Source organism: Xiphophorus hellerii, chromosome 9 (assembly GCF_003331165.1).
Source record: "Xiphophorus hellerii strain 12219 chromosome 9, Xiphophorus_hellerii-4.1, whole genome shotgun sequence".
Classification (NCBI taxonomy): domain Eukaryota; kingdom Metazoa; phylum Chordata; class Actinopteri; order Cyprinodontiformes; family Poeciliidae; genus Xiphophorus; species Xiphophorus hellerii.
Window position 1 is genome coordinate 3,603,005 of NC_045680.1, and position 17,391 is coordinate 3,620,395.

At 39.7% G+C, this 17,391-nt stretch overlaps 1 protein-coding gene across 2 annotated transcripts in view; it reads left to right on the plus strand.

The window, feature by feature from the left end:
- The first annotated feature begins 7,987 nt into the window (after window positions 1–7,987).
- The window catches only part of lepr (leptin receptor), a 37,416-nt gene continuing 28,012 nt past the window's right edge, over window positions 7,988–17,391 (plus strand). For both annotated transcript variants that reach the window (XM_032572338.1, XM_032572339.1), the window contains exon 1: window positions 7,988–8,165. The gene's annotated coding sequence lies outside the window, so the exon portion shown is untranslated. The remainder of the gene's footprint in view (window positions 8,166–17,391) is intronic.

Here is a 17,391-nt window from a genome sequence, read left to right on the forward strand (position 1 = left end):
AGCTTAGGTGTGGGCTTTATACCTGAACACACACCCCCACACTCCATCCTCCTGTCCAACTCGACCCCACCCCTCACTTGATCTTCTCCTTCCCTAAATAAGTCACTTTTAAGTGCATTCTTATTCTGGCAGTTTAAGTGCATTCTTTTTGTTTTACACAATTCAGTGGGTACAATAACTTTTTTATTGTTGCAAATTACTGCTAAGCAGGTGTTTAGTTCAAAAGAAAACAAGATGTTTTTAGTGGGCTTGGAAGCCAATATTAATATTTGGAGAGAAACTGAATACTTGTTCCAGAATCATAGTTTCTTCCTTCATATGTTTGGGAAGTTAAGACTCCATGGTATCTGAGAAAATCTTGCTTCATCATAGCCTGTCTTTTACAAAAGTACATTTTCTGTTATGAGAAATGTCAATGTCATTCTGTCTAATTTTTTATACTTTGCTGCTGCTCCATCCATCTATTGATCTTTCATCAGTGGTGGTTCTACTTTTTTTTGCGCTCATGTATACGAGACTTGATGTCAACTCTGCAATAAAATACAGATCCATTCAATACATTGAAAATACTATTGAAAAGCTCATTTATTTTGAAGTGAAACATATTATATAGATTATACACAGATGGCTGTTTGAAAGCCTTTGTTTCTGTAAATTCTGAAGATTTTATATTTTGTTACTGAAAAACATGACATTTAAAATTTGAAAAATACTCCAGACCAGCAACAAAATAAAATTATTTTTAAATGTATATTTAATACCTGCTGAAAGTTCATTTTCAAAAGATACTTTTAATCTGACAAACACGTCTCATTGGGACATGTATTTTAATTTATTGAATATGAGTGTAAATGTAGAAACATAATTTAAGATATGTACCCTGAAGCCAATATACATGTATTAAGTGTCATTTCAACTTTATGTGCCCACACACAAAATGCTACACTTTTAATTTCAGTGTATGATCTCATGTTATAACTCACAAATGGCACAATTGATATAGAGAACAAATGTGAAAATATCTCAACATTATCAGAATACAGTTTGACACTTTAAATTTAGAAAGAAATAATTAGAGATCAACATATGAAAGAATAAACAAAAACGTTCTAAAAACATCTGTTGGAATTATGAATTTCCGAGACTCAAAATTCAAGCAGCAGAAATTCGAACTGCTAAATAAGCCACATAAACCTTTTTCAATTTAAAATGCAGCTACAAATGCTATTTGGAGCGGCTATATCAATATATAATCTCATTTCCAATTATTTGGTTGTCTTTATAGCCTTGGTTGAAAGGGAGATTTCAACAGGTTTAACACAATAAAATCTGGCTGACGCACAAGCTTTGGACTGTTTCACCTCTTATTTCATTCCCCTCCCCACCCCCAACAGCCTTCAACTCATTTCAAGACTGTTTTCGTGTAGAAAAAAACAAACAGAAAAAAAACGATATGCACTTTTTTATAATCTTGCTGGTCCCTCAGAGGACAGCATCTAATCTGCTTAGTGCAGAATATGTGACGGAGAAGTTGGATGTGTCACCATGTGTGGGTGAGTAAACCAGAAGTGGGCACTAAGCCTGTGGGAAAGAGTGCGGTTTTATTAGTGGCTCATTCAGGCGTTTGTAATTCTCAACAGTTGTAGTAGTGCAGTGTACAAGGAGAGCGTATATATGGTTCTGCTCTGTCGTAAACAACAGAATGATGGGCTAGGAGGGCTGCAAGACAGAGAACTGAGCCACATAGTATTAGAGAAATCACATCTGCCCCCTCAGGCCCTTTGCTGTGGTGTATAAATTCTCCTGGTGTCCCAGCCAGAATTATCCACAAAAATTTGGAAGAAATTTGTTTTTCACATAACACACAGAAGAATCCTAACGACTCGGCTCTTGGTGTCCTCTAGATTGGTGTTTATGTCCTCTGATGAATGATTCATCTAATACCACTCGTAAACTGAATTATTTGCAGGCATGTCCTTTATTCCTGTGAGATCTGAATGCTGTTCTCTCACTGCGTTACCCTCTCTACAAACACAGTATGTGGACACATTACTTTGTTGTTCTATCTCATAAAAAATTGTCTGTGCTGTCCCAACTTAGTAGCAACACAGAAAAATCTTCTAATTTCCCTTTTTGTTACCAAAAGATGCAAAGAAACCCTAAATCCTTCTTAAATGTTGCCTTTATGCAGTGTTATGAGTCCTTACTGTAAAACTATATGTGATTTCTATAATGAATGAGTAAATGTTTTTCATAGTATTCTCTTTAAGTTTGTTGCATTTCAGTGTTTTTAGAAAGAATTCACATTTAGACATAAATGTGCAGAATTATTGCTGCAGTTCAGGTCTTCTGTGTGCGACTGAAATTTGTTGGGACATTTCATCTCTCTGTTGAGCCTTGGGTTAACTGTGAAATTTAACAATAGAGTTTGAAATGTAGGTTGTAGTGCAGTTGTGGGTGTACTTGGTGGGCAGAGTACATAACCTTGGGGGACACCAGTAAGATGTGATTACACAGACTGACATACTAACATTTATTTTGGAGGGAATCCTTGACCCAGAGACAAAAGTATGCACAGTTTGTCAACCAGCCTATTTATACTGCTGTAGTCAAAGGCTGAGCTAAAGGTAACATCCAGTATCCCAACATGTTGGTGCTGGTTTTTCTGGGAGACCAAGAGCTGGTTGTAGTGGTACAGAGATGGTATCATCTGTACATGTAATGGTTTTGGTTAAAACCAGGAGAAATGCGAGTTCCTAATTTGTGTCATCACCAGCCTCCAGATGGTGGCTGATGCTTTAAATGGACAGTCTGTGGAACACCATCTGGCACAGCTGCCTTATTACTGTTGAAGATGTGAAGTATTTACTCAACTTGGTAGGACTGGAGAGTGAATATTCAATGGTTGTAGTGTTGCTTTTTCATCTCTCCTCAAACTAGACAAATAATACTTTTCCTGGCAAAGAACATTAACTGATAGAACTGCACAACTTGAAATGTTAAACAACCAGATGGTACTGCTAGCGAAAATAACAAAGAAGACCATATGAAGTAGTAAGCAAATTTTTAAAAATATTTTTTCAGACAATGTGAAGCTGCTTCCACCAGAGCTCTCACAGCATCACACAGGTCATAAAGTTGTCTGTCATTTGATTGTGTTGGATCCAAAGGTCTTCTGTACAATCATGAAATGACAAGTTCCACAAACCACTGCATATGCAGCCTCCTCAGTATGAAGGGTTTGTTACTCCAACACCTGAATAAGTTGTCAATGTCTCCTCTGATGACTGATAGATACTGAGTGCTAGAGCCATGGCTGAATTATAAATATACCTTATGTAACTGTTTATGTTCATCACCGACATGATTTCTGATGACTTATTCACATGTGATTTTAATTTAATTTCTTATTTAATGGAAACACTGCTAATGCAAAATTGTTTTTTGACATTAGCAGAATATAGACAAAGATTTGCGTACATTTATAATGGAGACGCAGGTATTGGCACAAATAGGTTTCTACTTCGATCCTTTCATGTAGGCAGTAATGTTGAGTTTAAGTGCAGGGTGCCTTGATTCATGCACTCAATTTTCATTTGCTTTGTTGCCATCTTGTCTCTTGTTTGATGGTAATTTATTACAATGCATTTAATATTGGACCTTTGGGATTGCATTCAGCATTGGTTACATTTCTTGACATGATTCAGCATAACTCTGTCAGCACCAGGAAAAGCACTGTGCTGATGTTTTAAAGAGCTGCCAGTTGAACTTTTGGCACAAAAACGACATTGTTTTCACATAAAACACCATTGCATCTTTTAATTTTACATCACCAGAATGTGTTTCCTAGATGACAGCTCTGAACTACTGACATATTTCATGTTATAGAACTGGATGCATTAACCAGAACACTTAGCTACAGCAAAAGTGTTGAATTTCAGATGTAAGATGCAGCATTCCTGGAAGCACATAGTTGGTCTCTGATCTGGTAAAATTGTCACATTGTTTTTAGTCACTATGCAAGGTTTTCTGTTGTGGTGAACATGTTAACACATGTTTGTAATTACACAGTTAGTGTGATTGCAAACAGTTTGTGTGATTGCAAACAGAAGCTTTTACAATTGATTTTCAAAGCACAAAAATGCATTCAAGCTGACTCTGGAAAACTGTAGCAATGTCTGTGTGGCAAATGAAAGTGACTTCTGCAGACAGACCAATGTTAGTCTGAGAACTCTCATTCTCAGAAGAGAAACCAAATCCACAATTAGAAAGAGAAGGGTTTTCTGTTTGTGTTGTCTTTGTACCCATTGTAAATTGACTTTTATTTCTTTGGGTTGGAAGCTGAAGCAATCCAACCTAAAGGTTTGGGAACCTTTAGGTTATGATAATTACAATAAAATACATTTTACTTTGTAGTTACAGTGTAACAAAATGTGCAAATTCTGTTGAGATCTCAAAATTATGTCACAATTAGTATCTGTTAAATGTTTATACAATGTTTTGGAATACTGTGTACAAGATGTGACCCAGGCAGGAAAATAACAAATCAATAGCTTATCAGTCTTGTAAACCAATAATTAGTGTTGTAAACAGTTCTGCTGCCTAGTCTGGCCTTTTTCTCCTGCTGACTGTATCATGCAGCCCCTGAAACATGAGATCTAGGAAAACATCCCCTATCATTTAACATCAGCAGAACAGCGTGTGCAGACTTCTGTGTGGTTATTATGAAAGAACAACACATTTAGAAGCTTCATGTGGAGTTTTTTTATTTTTTCGTTCTCTATTTTTTTGTATTTATCAACTTATCTACAGGTCACACTTCAAAAACAGTTTACAAATGGATGATCCCACACTACCAGTTGACTCAAAATATAATTTTTGATCAATATTAAAGAAATAAAAATTTTAGAGTAACAAAACATTTATATTTCTTACTATCTATATTTGAATTTAAATTTCATACAAAATTAACCAGAATCTCTGATGCTGTGGAGCTGCATCAGAGCCATTAAAGCCATTGAAAAGAGATGACATCATCCCATGTTAGTGTTGTCACTCAAGCTTGAGATCATGATCTCAGTGTGTGGATGATCTCAGTGTGTAAGCCCCTCTGAAGGTGTTTCCTCTCTGTCTTGTGCTTCAATTATTCGACAGTTGGCTCTAATATTTGAGTCATGGCTCATTTACTTTTATTTTAGACATGGGAAACTCAGCAGTGCAGTCATTTTGATGGTAGAAAGTGAAAAGCAGTATGTGACCAAGGAAAAGGGAGCCTCTGAAAGCACAGGGTGTCATTTATACTGATTATTTTAAACAATTAATAAAATAAAATGTGTTTAATTTGAGACAAACTATAACGTATTGAGCTGTGGTTGCTCACGTGCAACTAATCAGAGTATACCAACAATAAACTGTTTGAATAAACCAGTTTGAGTTACTTAAAACGGTAATTCCAACACAGAAGTAAAAAGATGGATGAAGACAATATTTTAGCTGCTTTATTGTTCAGAACCTCAAAACATTATTAGGTTTCATATGAAATGTGGAATGAGATGAAAACATTTTTGTGTTCTGATACATCTCTCAGAAAACCCATGTTTTTTTCCCCGAGGATTTAATTTTGTTTCGAAACGATGAGATCATTCTGTTCACAGGTTGGAATGATGTCAGCAGAGAGAAGAGTCTTCTTCTCCATTTAAGTTCAGGCTTCTGTTGCAGCAGTGTCTTTGCTTTGCTCACACTGATCAGTGAACCTGAAAATTTGACCTAAGTTCAAAATGTATGTAGCGGGATGTAAGTCTGACATCTCTCCTATTTTAAAGTTGTGAGGTGAATTGACTGCAGAAGAGGATGTTTTTACAGATCGTTTAAGATTTAATGTGGACAACTTTCTAAAATGTAGATCCTTGCTTTCAAGAACGATAATTATCCAGTTAGAAATTTTGTATGCCACCCGAAACCTGTTGTGGGTTGGCTGGCGGCCATGCTCAGCAATCAACAGGTGAGACATAGGGTGAATGTAGCTTAGATTTTTGCCTGCCACAGCCTCAAAAAATTATTAATTTAATAAGAAACAATGAAAGATTCTTCCCAGACATTTGCTTTTCTTTTAAATGTGTGTAGAAGCATAGGCTACCAGACTCTGACTGTCACTGCAGTTTTCAGTCAGTAGAGGAATGTGGGGGCGCTGAAAACAGATGAGGTAAATCTATTCAAATAAAGATAAGCGGGTTGGAAAATGGATGCGAATGCCCCTCATTGTGAGGCAGACAGATTAAATCGTCTTGCAAATGACTCTCCTCCCCTTCACCAAGTCACACAATGACGCATTCTTTTCTACGTCACATAGTCAGATAGTGACTGCAGTCACTATTTCATTCTGACACACGCGCCTAGATTAAACACACATACAAAGATCTTAGGTCACTTTCAAATCATACCAAATGTTTCACTTTAGCTCTTTACTTTTTAAATCCCCTTTTATGAGATTCCCGTTTCCCCCAAAAGAGTCAACTGTATGCAAACCCTGTTGTTGTGTAGCTCTACAAACATCTGCTAGAGTTTAATAAAACCCAACAACGAATCTAAAAAAAGAATCACTATGTACATTCCCAAAAGTTCCAGTTCTTGGATATTATGAATAATATTGGGAAATACAAAAAAAAATTGCATATCTCCAGAAGACACTGGGTGAGAGACAGTGTACAGACAACTGATTATAGAAATTTGTTTGTATTGCACAGTCCATGCTTTCAAACAACTAAGACAAGTATTTAAATAGCAATCATCCGGAATACAGAGATCCGGTTCTGCATGTGTCTTTATAAGCGCCACGTTTTCGCAGTCAGAAGAGAATAAATGCAGAGAGAGTATAAAACGGGATAGGAACCTTGATGGATTTAGCATCACAGTATCCACCAGAGTACTTTTCAACACACTCATGCTGCATCACAAGCTCTTTAGAAATGTATGCAAAATGAAATAAATAATAAATAAATACATCATTAAACAATTAAATGTACCATGAAGTAAGTAAATGTCTATAAATGTTGAAATAATTTACTTAACCCTCCTGCAGTCCCAGATCGACACTCAGAAAAAGTGATGCAGATAGGAAGGTGACAGGAATGTCCCATTATTACATCAGTTTCCAAAACCATGTAATTTAGAAATAAAAACTTGTAAAAGTGCATGCAGGGTCAGTCCGAATCTCTGCAATCAAATAAAGGTTTCACAAATCGCAAACTGAGTGCCAAATATTTTGCAATTAGTGTAGAATGATCTGATCCAGGTTTGAAATATCTATGATGTTGCAGTTTTTAAACTAGGGTTTCTTAAAGATGCTTCAGAGAAGTTAAAAATTAGGTGTAATTGCCCTTTAATAGCAACCATCTAACCATTTTAGGCTAAAATTAGAAGCCTCGGGTTCAGGAGATGCATTGTGATTAACAACAAAAACTGACCCAAGCCATGGGGGTGAGGGGAGTATGTAGGGGTGAGAGTTAGTGTGTGGCCTTTGCACTCTTTTTCTGGTGTTTAAATGCTTCTATAATTCGCGGGTCAGAAATGACCCATAAAATAATCCTTGTACCCTCATGGTGTACAGCCCACATGGAAACATAAACAAAAACAAAGTATCACTTTTTCTAATGACGCGGTCAATTTAGGAAAGTCATAAAATTTCAAATCGGAAGGAGATAGTTTACTGTATTTTTTTCTACAGCTAAACATGCTAGTGGGTCACTTTTGACCTGCAAGACAAAACCAGGGTTAAGTAATTTAAGGACAGATAATTTTATGCGATTTGATTCAAATTAAACACATCTTTCAAAAAGAGATGCTTGATGTCGTTCGGAGTTCTCCCAAGAAACTACTGCGCTCCGTTTATGCACATCCCATAAAATTAGTGTAATTTCGGAGGCTTCCTGAACGCACCACGGCATAACAGGATCCCCTGTCACTCTTCCTCCTCCCCTCAGTACTCCCATCTTCAGTCCCTCTACACCACGTCAACCAAGCAGCGCTTGCTGCGTGGTAACTTTTCTCGCACTGAGCTCTCTATCTGTCAGCGGGGCGTGAGCTGTGGCTGCAGCGCGGCGGATTTAACTCACCCGGCTGATCTTGGCAAAAAGAAAACCTTCATGAAGCTTCCCAGCAATTAAGACGTAAGAAACCGGACTATTTAACATTTAATTACAGTTTGAGTGTATTCTGTCTCCCTTCTGTTTCTCTACCCACACTCTTTCTTTTTTTCATCCGTTCTGTGCATAAATCACAGTGCATTTTTTATTTATTTACGTGCTTATTAGTATTGGTCAATTTCATGAATCCAACTGTTTGTAATATGTGCTTTGGACTTGCCCCTTGTGGGAAAATTAAAGTCATTTTAACTTTTAATTTTTGCAGTTTAAAAATTCTCAGAACTTTTCTGTATATTTCAACATTTTTATACTGCTTTTGTAGCGAAGGTTCTACGTTCTAAACTTGGGGCTGGTGGAATGTTTACACTCGCCGCTGTGTGTCGATCAGGACAAACAGAGGAGGGGATTTCATGTTTGTGAAGCTCTCTTTATTTGGTTGTTACAGCAGTAGTACAGGCTTGGAGTTGGAGATGTGTGGATGTGGAGGTGAGGTGATGTGGTCTAAATCACAACAGAAACTAAAGCCCACGTTAATTCACCTTACACATTATCACGTACAAGTTGCTGCAGTGACATCTGCTGGCCACAAACCAACTACACGTATATTGAATGCTACAACTGATAGCTAACTAGGCTAACCCACGTGGAGTTAGTAAAAGGTCGCAAACCGGCGACTCTTATGAATATAACATCAACATGTAATACAGACGGAACTACTAAATGAACTGCCTTGGTACATTTAACAGCAATTACTTACAGTAAGTCAAGAACGCACATCGACCACCGAAACCGTAAGCAGCAGCTGCGTGTCTCCACTCCCAGAGCTATAATGCTTCTGCAGCTGCTGAATGTGCAATAACGAACTCGCCACCGGGTGGCACACCTCCCTCTCCCTAGTCCAAAGTAATAAACACCGGAGCCTTTGTAACAGCTTTATTATTCCAAATCAACCTAGCCTATCAGTTTAGTTTTCTATGCGTTCTTGTTAGTGTGAAAGTCAGAAATTCCCCTGATTCCTTCTTGTTCCATGTAAAACTAATCAGTGGACTGTCAAAAAGCTCGCTCTAGGTGCCATGGCGTAGATGAGAAATAACAGCACACACCAGAGGGACAGAGCCTCTTGTGAAACTGGAGAATAGTCATTGTTTTGGTTGTAAAAAGCATGTTGGTCTGTGTTACGACCTGACTCGTGAGCCGTAACAAAAGCCAGAGAAACACGGCCATCAAATAAAGAATATGTTCTTTATTGAACAAATAAACAAAGCCAAACAGCGACAAGCGGGTATCCCCCTCGGTGGTCGATGGCATCTCTGAAATCAGTGATAACCAGAGAAGTTCTGCAAAAGAAAAGAAAGGTCAAACAAACAAAACATAACCAGAACAGGGTGGCCAGACAGGTAAGGGAAGAGCCACCTCTGTAGAGCCTTGCTGGGTGGAAAAGCCGACTCCCTTTTATAGCAATGAGCGCTGGTCCTGGCGAATCCTAGTCCCGCCCACTCTGCTCCGCCTCAGGACAAAACACAATAACTGACGGATCCCTCCACGTTAAGTGGAGGGGGACGTCACACCCCCACCCACAAAACACGGGTCCCCACAAGGGAACCCCGAAAAAAAAACCCCCAGATCTAAACTGTATTATGTTTTACAATACAGGGGCACGAGAAAGCGCATCAGCAACTACATTATCTCGCCCTTTTACGTACCGTATGTCCAAAGAAAAAGACTGCAAAAAGAGCAACCAGCGAACCAAACGCTGATTAGGACATTTTAGCGTCGTCAAAAATGTAAGCGGATTATGATCCGTATATACCACAATAGGAGCACCACCACCCAAGTAAACATCAAAGTGCTGCAAAGCCAGGATGAAGGCAAGCATCTCCTTTTCGATCACAGAATAATTTCATTGATCGTTTATTAAATTTTTTTGAAAAATAACTGACTGGCTTGCAATTTCCCAGGTCATCCACTTGTGTCAAAACTACACCTGCACCCACATAGCTGGCATCCACATGGAGCTGAAAAGGAGCATTCAAATGTGGGGCAGCCAAAACCGGAGCACAGCAGAGAAGCTGTTTCACCTGTTCAAACGCACGCTGACAAGAAGGAGACCAGTCAAACTTGGCCTCCTTCGACAGCAAGCTGGTTAATGGAGCTACTACCGAAGAAAAGTTTTTACAAAAACAACGATAATAACCAACCAGACCAAGAAAACGCATGAGATCTTTTTTTGTAACAGGAACAGGAAAGTCCTGTACTGCTTGCACCTTGGCTGCGACTGGGCGCACTTGACCTTGCCCAACTACATGGCCTAGATATGTCACGGTTGCTTTCGCAAATTCACACTTTGCCAGATTAATTGTAAGTCCTGCCCCCGCCAAGCGAGTAAACAAGTCGTGAATGCGCTCCATGTGTTGTTCCCAAGTATCAGAATAAATTACTACATCATCCAAATACACCGCGCAACCCGGCATATCACCCACCACATAATTCATTAATCGCTGAAAAGTAGCTGGTGCATTCCGGAGTCCAAATGGCATAACTGTGTATGAATACAACCCCGAAGGAGTAACAAACGCAGCTAACTCCCGTGCACGTTCTGTCCTTTAAAGAACTTGCCAGTAACCTTTAAGCAAGTCAAACCTGCTAACGAATTTAGCCGAACCAACCTGATCCACACAATCATCCATTCTGGGAAGCGGAAATGAATCAGGCTTTGTAACAGCATTCAATTTTCTATAGTCCGAACAAAAGCGAAATGTATTATCTGGCTTAGGAACCAGAATGCAAGGAGATGCCCAACTAGACGAAGATGGCTCAGCTATTCCATTTTCCAACATGTAGTTCACTTCTGCATCAAGACATTTTCGTTTCTCTATGTTTACCCGATAAAAATGTTGTTTTATCGGACTCGCTTGACCTACATCAATATCATGTTTCAGCAAAGTAGTACGCCCAGGAGTATCAGAAAACAAGCACGGGAAGCTATAAATCAACTCACTCAATTGTTTTGAATGATGTTCAGAAAGATGTGATAATAATACATCCAATTTCTGCAGCGACTCAGAGTTGGAAAGACGCCCCTGCGTCATGGCGCTGTCCAAGGTACCAGTCTCCTCCTTAGAAGAAGTGTCCAAATAAACCTCATTAATTGCACAAACTGGGCGTATGTGCTCAGGAGACTGATCTCGCGCATAGTAAGGCTTTAACAAATTCACGTGGCACAACTGCGTGTTTTTTCTGCGCTCAGGCGTTTCAATAAGATAATTCTGATCAGAGAGTCGCTTTAACACTGTATATGGGCCAGAAAACTTTGCTTGAAAAGGAGATGTAATAATGGGACACAGCGCCAAAACCTGATCCCCGGGCAAAAATGAGCGATCCACTGCTCGACGATCAAATAAAGATTTCATTTTCTGTTGGCTAACAGACAATTTTTCTTTAGCCAAATTCCGCGCTGCATACAGTCTATGCCTAAACCCATTTACGTAGTCAATCAAATTTTGGGGTGGTTCTGGTTCTTTCCACTCCGCTGCCACAGCTGCCAAGGGACCCTTAACAGTGTGTCCAAACACAAAACCTATACTCTCCTGAGTAACCTCCCGAGCAGCCAACATCAACCCATCCTCCCAATCCCTCCCAGTTCAATACAATAAGCGCGAAGCAATGACTTTAAAGTCTGATGGAAACGCTCCAATGCTCCTTGACTTTCTGCATGATAAGCCGTAGATCTATTGTGTTTAACACGAAGCTGTTTTAGCACCTGGCCAAAAAGACGTGAAGAAAAATTTGTGCCTTGATCCGACTGAATAGTCTGAGGAATACCAAATACAGATATGAACTGAGAAAGAGCACGCACCACAGATTTTGCTGTTATTGTACGTAATGGGTAAGCCGCCGGATATCGAGTACTTTGGCACATAACTGTCAACAAATAGCAAGCCCCAGATCGCGACCTTGGCAAAGAACCCACACAATCAACAATTAGGTGCTCAAACGGTTCTGTTGCAACAGGGATGGGTAGTAAAGGAATGGGTTTCAAAGTTTGGTTAGGCTTTGCAGTTAGCTGACAGAGATGACATGTCCTAACATAGGAGGAAATATCCCTCTTCAGACGAGGCCAAAAAAACTGTCTAAGGACTCGGTCGTATGTTTTTTTAACACCAGCGTGCCCAGACTCATCATGTGCTACTTTCAACAGTGCCTCACGATATTTAGAGGGAACTACTACTTGAAACACAGCATGTTCCACGGAACCAAAATGTGGCACCCATCTTCTTATTAACACCGAGTTTCGAAGAAAATACGCACCTTCGTGGTCTGAAACAGCACCCTCTGGACGAACTTGCTGAAATAGTTCTTTTAATGAGAAATCTGCACGTTGTTCCGTTATCAAATCAGTACGAGTGACAGGAAATGGGAAATCAGCGAGAGGCAAAAAGAAATCGTGATCTTTATTTTCATTTTGTGCTTCTTTCTCACTGTTCACCCGAGAGCGCGACATAGCACGAGTCACAGCACAAGCTGTGAAAACATTCGAAAATTCAGGCTCGCTCTCCTCCCGTCGACTCAACTTTTGAGACTCCGGCTCGCTGCCAACTGAAGGTGTGGGTGATTCATCTGTCCACATGCTGGAACCCGCTAGATCATTACCCAAAATGACCAAAACCCCGTCAATAGGCAACGCAGGCCGCACCGCTAGCAAAGCCTCTCCACAAAAAAGCTGGCACTCCAAAAACACCCTGTGGAGAGGAACCAACAAAATATTCAAACCCATATCCCTCACAGAAATACAGTTGTCCATCTTAGCGTGCTCAGGGAGATGCAATACATCCGCCTGAATAAAAGAATTACACGCACCAGTGTCTCTAAGTACTTTCACAGGTATTTTCATTTCAGTTTTTGCCAATGATACGTAACCATCTCTTATAAATGGTAAATATGATTTCAAAGGCTCTATGAGCGGTGATTCCTTTCGTTTCTCTACACCTGTAAACACAGGTGCCACTAAACCAGCGCCCTCTGGCCTAGACTGAAATGTTGGAGCTCTGGACTTAAATAGATGGCAATCCATTTTCCAATGACCACGCTTATGGCAATAGTTACACCGATCATTATTATCAAAAGAACAAGGAGGTGTAACTTCCACCTTACGCATTGCAGTAGGGCGGCAAAATTTATCGCTTCGCCCAGTGTCCCCTTTGCCACCGCTCCCTGTTTGAAACTGGGACTTGTGGGTCAACACGTAATCATCCGCGAGCGCCGCGGCTGCAGCTGCAGTCTGAGCTTTCTGTTCACAAATATAAGTTGCAACCACCTCAGGAACTGAGTTCTTAAGTTGTTCCAAAACAACAAGGTCACATAGCTGCTCAAAGGTTTTAACTTGTGCTGCCGCGCACCATCGCATAAAATGCATTGTAATATCTCTGGCAAATTCCAGATAACTCTGCTCAGAGGTTCTCCTACAAGTCCTAAACCTCTGCCGATATGCCTCAGGCACTAACTCATAAGTTTTTAAAACAGCAGCTTTCACCTTAGCATACTCATGGCAATCAGAGTCAGACAACATAGAAAAAACTTCTTGAGCACGCCCCACAAGCACACACTGCAACAATAGCACACGTGCAGAATCAGACCAGCTGCGCGCCTCAGCCACACGCTCAAAAATCACAAAAAACAAATCTGGATCAAGTTCATTAAATTTAGGCAATAAACGTAAATTACCAATAACATCAAATTCCATATCCGCACCATCCAAAGCAACTGAAGGAGAACGAGAGGCTCTAGACACGACACCCTGTTTAGCCAAATCTAACCGTGTCTTTTCGATCTCCAACCTAGTATGCTCTGCCTCCAGTTGTACTTTCATTTTGAATTTATCGTGCTCAAACTGCAACAACAGTAATTCCCTATGCTGCTCAAATGTCAAACCAGGGGGTAAAACAGCAGGTTTAGATGAAGTAATTTCCCCAACTGACTTGTGTAAAACGTCCTTTTCAACTAAATTTGCAACCAAAATGGACTTCACGTTCTCTTTAGACCGTCGGCCATCAATTTCCACACCGTAGTGTTTCCCAATTTCGAATAACTGCTCTTTTGAGCAATCTTCCAAAAACTCCTCTGAGGGAGAATCAAAAAATCCAGAGAGAGAAGTCATGATCACTTATAATACCAGCACTCAAACAATAATCAGGGAAAAGCGCTAAATCGTGTACACAATAGGCAGACTGAGGAATCCCCACTACCCTTGTCTATATGCAAAACTTAATCAACAACTGATCCCTAGTCTTCACGCTTTTTGGCAGCGGGTTGTTATGCACCTTAAACCAGCGGGCCAGAAAGGAAATCTATACAGATCGCCTGACTAGAATCCCCTGGACGTGCTCCCGAGATAACTATAAACAGTTAACACTAACCACCTAGAAGCGACACTACCAAGACAACGACCAGATGAAGCCCAAAGGAGCCACACCTCTATCGCCTATCAGAGGACCAAAGCTGCAAACAGGTGCACACGATCAACACTCAACACACTGATTACAGAAGAAAATCCAAAAACCAAACTCAAACAAAAAACAACAAACTATCCAAGCGCAACCGAATTCAACTAATGACGAGCCCCCATTTTGTTACGACCTGACTCGTGAGCCATAACAAAAGCCAGAGAAACACGGCCATCAAATAAAGAATATGTTCTTTATTGAACAACCCAAACAAATAAACAAAGCCAAACGGCGACAAGCGGGTATCCCCCTCGGTGGTCGATGGCATCTCTGAAATCAGTGATAACCGGAGAAGTTCTGCAAAAGAAAAGAAAGGTCAAACAAACAAAACATAACCAGAACAGGGTGGCCAGACAGGTAAGGGAAGAGCCACCTCTGTAGAGCCTTGCTGGGTGGAAAAGCCGACTCCCTTTTATAGCGATGACGCGCTGGTCCTGGCGAATCCTAGTCCCGCCCACTCTGCTCCGCCTCAGGACAAAACACAATAACTGAGGGATCCCTCCACGTTAAGTGGAGGGGGACGTCACAGTCTGCAATGGTTAAGTAGAAGAAAATTCCTTGTGGATTGTTTTGTGACAACTGAGCAGTTAGAGCTGCCACACACTGAATTTGAAACCGCATGTGATCAGCAATAGTTGGATGCAGACAGATGCTTTTCTTTACACGCAGTGACAGACACCTCGACTTGCAGAGGAAATTGTGTTAGAACAGCACTTCCAAAACACACATTTATGTTCTTAGACATAAATCAACAATAAGCTGGTTGCCTGTATCTGCAAGGGCAACTTTGTTCTATAACAACGGGTGAGTAAATGTGAATGGGTGTGTCATTGTAATTTTATTTCTTAACAACTATCTGACTCAATGACTACAGCTTCAGTCATGAATAAATGCAGATCTTTATCTACTGTGGATCTCTGCACAGAGAGGGTTTACTGAGATGACAGGTTAAAACCAACTCACTCCTTTCTGTTTTGATATGACTTGTTGATAATGTGACTCATTATTTAGTCATAGGTGGAGAAAACTCACAAAGGATTGTCTTCCCATTTCATAAACTAAGCACATCACTTTGAACATTCCTTTTTTTTTGTAAGAACAGCGTCTGGCCAAAGTGCTGTACAATAAAGACATGACTAGGAGAGGACAGGTAAAACAAACAAAAAAGTAAAAATAAAAATGCATAAATTCACATGTAACTCAAGTTGTGTCATATACCCGAAAGTAAATGTTGGTTTCTAAATGAGAACCTCCAAAAAATCTATAATCTCAATCTCTCTATATAGAAATGGGGCATTACAAAAATATCCCCATGCATAGGGTATGTTTACATAAGCTTTATTTATTTATTTAAATTTTTTTTTTTGTGGTTGTATTTTTTTGTTTTTTGTTTTACAACTTAAAAAGTAGCATCAAAATCCATGTTGCTCTGTGATGCATTTATATATGAAAATGGTAGCAAGAAATCTATCGACTGTTTTCTGTTATTGGGACTTTGGCGACTATCGTATGAAGGCTCGGTGGGAGCACCCTCAATTTTGTTGTGCCTCCAAAATATCAAAAGATTAAAAAAAATAATAGTAATAAGAATCTATAATAACAATAACGACTATTGTATTCTAACAGAGTGTCAAAGTTTGTACATCTGTTCTCTTAAAAAACTGTTTTTCTTATTACGCACATACTTTTCTTAACCAAATGCATACAATAAATTCAATCTGCAGTTATGTCCCAGAAATAACATTCTGTTGCTCAATTAAGACACAGTGGTATTTGATCTGTTTGGCAGAAATTTTTTACTCCTGTTTATACCGTGACTCTTACTGTGATCAGATTAAACCTGTGTAGGAAGTGTTGAAAATCGGCTAGGAGTGCTATTACAGGGGTGTCAAATTCCAATCTCAACAGTGTGAGAAAGTTTACCAGTCTGTTTTAGGATGAGTCATATGAATTATGATGTTTACCTAAGTCTCTGAGTAGATTCCTGCACACGTTTATATATATTGGGTCAAATTCAATTGACCCAAACCAGAATTAATAGGAAAAGTTGATAAACCATTTGGAGGCACCCAAACATTTACCTATCAGAACAATATGGGTTGTTCTGATAGGTAAATGTACTTTAAAAATTTGCTCCTGACCTAACTGTCTGCTGGCTACACATTGATCTCTATAAATTGTCTCTATAAGGTGAAGCTTACCCTAATTAAGTTCCCATCTTTTATGTTGTCACAAGCTGAGGACATCTCAAAGAGCTCTGTCCAATCCATCGTCTAAAAATAGCAAAAGTAGAGTGCAAACCTGCCAAGATATGAGCATCCACCCAACCTGACAGGGTGTGCAAGGAAATTGCTAAGAAGTAATACATCGAGGAGTCCTAACTCTGGAGGAGCAGTAGAGATCCTTAGCTCAGATTGAAGAATCTGTTGACACAACTGTTAGTCAAGAAGGCCGTAAATCTGACTTTTATAACAGAGTGACAAGACGACGCTTAAGTTTGACCAAAGTGTTGTACGGAGAATAGAAAAGGACAGATTTTTCCAGCTGTGGGTAAACCTTAATTGTTTGCAGTTTGCCATAGGCCATGTAGGGAACACAGTGAACATGCTAAAAGGTCATCTGGTTAGATGAGACCAAAATGTAACTTCATGGCTTGGATGCTATGTGTGACGGAAAGCTAATACTGCACTTCGCCCTGAACACACCATTCCTTAAAAACTGGGGTAGTTAATGGTCCCACAAATGCATTT